Below are 2500 nucleotides of genomic sequence, written 5' to 3'. Positions count from 1 at the left end.
AATTGAAAAAATTAAATGTAAAATGTAATAGAAAAGAATGTTTTTGCTGTGTAAAATTACCTACAGCACCTGATATTCCCAGGTGGTCTCCCAACCAAGTACAAACCAGTCCCAACACAGCATAGCTTCCAAGATCAGATGAGATTGGGCATGTCCAGTGTGGTTTGGCTGTAGGTGCTCAAAAGTATTAAATTTAGACCTCTATTACTTCTTAACTCAAGGAAATTCATTGATAAGTTGAAAAAATTAAATGTAAAATGTAACAGAAAAGAATGTTATGGCTATATAAAATTACATACAGCACCTGGTAATCCCAGGTGGTCTCCCGTCCAAGTACTAACCAGGCCCAACACTGCATAGCTTCCAAGAATCAGACGAGATTGGGCATGTCCAGTGTGGTTTGACTGTAGGTGCTCAAAAACTTTAACTTTAGACCTCTATTACTTCTTAACTCAAGGAAATTCATTGACAAGTTGAAAAAATTAAATGTAAAATGTTCTAGAAAAGAACGTTATGGCAGTATAAAATTACCTACAGCACCTGGTATTCCCAGGTGGTCTCCCACTCAAGTACTAACCAGGCCCAACACTGCATAACTTCGAAGTTCAGACGAGATTGTGCATGTCCAGTGAGGTTTGGCTATAGGCGCTCAAAAACATTAACTTTAGACCTCTTTTACTTCTTAACTAAAGTAAATTCATTGATAAGTTGAAAAAATTTAATGTAAAATGTAATAGAAAAGAATGTTATGGCTATATAAAATTACCTACAGCACCTGGTATTCCCAGGTGGTCTCCCGTCCAAGTACTAACCAGGCCCAACACTGCATAGCTTCCAAGTTCAGACGAGATTGGGCATGTCCAGTGTGGTTTGGCTGTAGGTGCTCAAAAGCATTAACTTTAGACCTCTATTACTTCTTAACTCAAGTAAATTCATTGATAAGTTGAAAAAATTAAATGTAAAATGTAATAGAAAAGACTGTTATGGCAGTATAAAATTACCTACAGCACCTGGGATTCCTAGGTGGTCTCCCATCCAAGTACTAACCAGGCCCAACACTGCATAGCTTCCAAGATCAGACAAGATTGGGAATGTCCAGTGTGGTTTGGCTGTAGGTGCTCAAAAACATTAACTTTAGACCTCTTTTATTTCTTTACTCAAGTAAATTCATTGATAAGTTGAAAAATTAAATGTAAAATGTAATAGAAAAGAATGTTATGGCTGCATAAAATTACCTACAGCACCTGGTATTCCCAGGTGGTCTCCCATCCAAGTACTAACCAGGCCCAACACTGCATAATTTCCAAGATCAGACGAGATTGGGCATGTCCAGTGTGGTTTGGCTGTAGCTGCTCAAAAGCATTAACTTTAGACCTCTATTACTTCTTAACTCAAGTAAATTCATTGATAAGTTGAAAAAATTAAATGTAAAATGTAATAGAAAAGACTGTTATGGCAGTATAAAATTACCTACAGCACCTGGGATTCCAAGGTGGTCTCCCATCCAAGTACTAACCAGGCCCAACACTGCATAATTTCCAAGATCAGACGAGATTGGGCATGTCCAGTGTGGTTTGGCTGTAGCTGCTCAAAAGCATTAACTTTAGACCTCTATTACTTCTTAACTCAAGTAAATTCATTGATAAGTTGAAAAAATTAAATGTAAAATGTAATAGAAAAGACTGTTATGGCAGTATAAAATTACCTACAGCACCTGGGATTCCAAGGTGGTCTCCCATCCAAGTACTAACCAGTCCCAACACTGCATAGCTTCCAAGATCAGACGACATTGGGCATGTCCAGTGTGGTTTGGCTGTAGGTGCTCAAAAACATTAACTTTAGACCTCTATTACTTCTTTACTCAAGTAAATTCATTGATAATTTGAAAAAATTAAATGTAAAATGTAATAGAAAAGAATGTTATGGCAGTATAAAATTATCTACTGCACCTGGTTTTCCCAGGAGGTCTCCCATCCAAGTACTGAACAGGCCCAACACTGCATAGCTACCAAGATCAGATGAGATTGGGCATGTCCAGTGTGGATTGGCTGTGGGTGCTCAAAAGAATTAACTTTAGACCTCTATTACTTCTTAACTCAAGGAAATTCATTGACAAGTTGAAAAAATTAAATGTAAAATGTTCTAGAAAAGAACGTTATGGCAGTATAAAATTACCTACAGCACCTGGTATTCCCAGGTGGTCTCCCTCTCAAGTACTAACCAGGCCCAACACTGCATAACTTCGAAGATCAGACGAGATTGTGCATGTCCAGTGTGGTTTGGCTATAGGCGCTCAAAAACATTAACTTTAGACCTCTTTTACTTCTTAACTAAAGTAAATTCATTGATAAGTTGAAAAAATTTAATGTAAAATGTAATAGAAAAGAATGTTATGGCTATATAAAAGTACCTACAGCACCTGGTATTCCCAGGTGGTCTCCCGTCCAAGTACTAACCAGGCCCAACACTGCATAGCTTCCAAGATCAGACGAGATTGGGC

The 2500-nt window shown here is 37.8% G+C and overlaps 2 non-coding genes and 9 pseudogenes across 2 annotated transcripts; all 11 read right to left on the bottom strand.

Moving 5' to 3' along the window:
* Positions 1 to 57: 57 nt before the first annotated feature.
* Positions 58 to 176, bottom strand: LOC148484016 (5S ribosomal RNA; annotated as a pseudogene).
* Positions 177 to 292: 116 nt separating this feature from the next.
* LOC148484015 (5S ribosomal RNA) lies at positions 293 to 412 on the bottom strand (annotated as a pseudogene).
* Positions 413 to 528: 116 nt separating this feature from the next.
* Positions 529 to 647, bottom strand: LOC148484014 (5S ribosomal RNA; annotated as a pseudogene).
* A 116-nt stretch (positions 648 to 763) lies between these two features.
* LOC148484013 (5S ribosomal RNA) lies at positions 764 to 882 on the bottom strand. The gene has a single exon (XR_015871223.1). It is a non-coding gene; the product is annotated as a 5S ribosomal RNA (ribosomal RNA).
* Positions 883 to 998: 116 nt separating this feature from the next.
* On the bottom strand, positions 999 to 1117 carry LOC148484012 (5S ribosomal RNA; annotated as a pseudogene).
* Positions 1118 to 1232: 115 nt separating this feature from the next.
* Positions 1233 to 1351, bottom strand: LOC148484011 (5S ribosomal RNA). Its single transcript, XR_015871098.1, has one exon. It is a non-coding gene; the product is annotated as a 5S ribosomal RNA (ribosomal RNA).
* Positions 1352 to 1467: 116 nt separating this feature from the next.
* LOC148484010 (5S ribosomal RNA) lies at positions 1468 to 1586 on the bottom strand (annotated as a pseudogene).
* A 116-nt stretch (positions 1587 to 1702) lies between these two features.
* On the bottom strand, positions 1703 to 1821 carry LOC148484009 (5S ribosomal RNA; annotated as a pseudogene).
* Positions 1822 to 1937: 116 nt separating this feature from the next.
* Positions 1938 to 2056, bottom strand: LOC148484008 (5S ribosomal RNA; annotated as a pseudogene).
* A 116-nt stretch (positions 2057 to 2172) lies between these two features.
* LOC148484007 (5S ribosomal RNA) lies at positions 2173 to 2291 on the bottom strand (annotated as a pseudogene).
* Positions 2292 to 2407: 116 nt separating this feature from the next.
* LOC148484006 (5S ribosomal RNA) overlaps positions 2408 to 2500 on the bottom strand; it is a 119-nt pseudogene continuing 26 nt past the window's right edge.

Source organism: Taudactylus pleione, unplaced genomic scaffold (genome assembly GCF_031769625.1).
Source record: "Taudactylus pleione unplaced genomic scaffold, aTauple2 ptg000550l, whole genome shotgun sequence".
In the NCBI taxonomy this organism is placed as follows: Eukaryota; Metazoa; Chordata; class Amphibia; order Anura; family Myobatrachidae; genus Taudactylus; species Taudactylus pleione.
The sequence above is the reverse complement of the archived record's forward strand: the minus strand, read 5'-3'. Positions and strand labels throughout refer to the sequence as shown.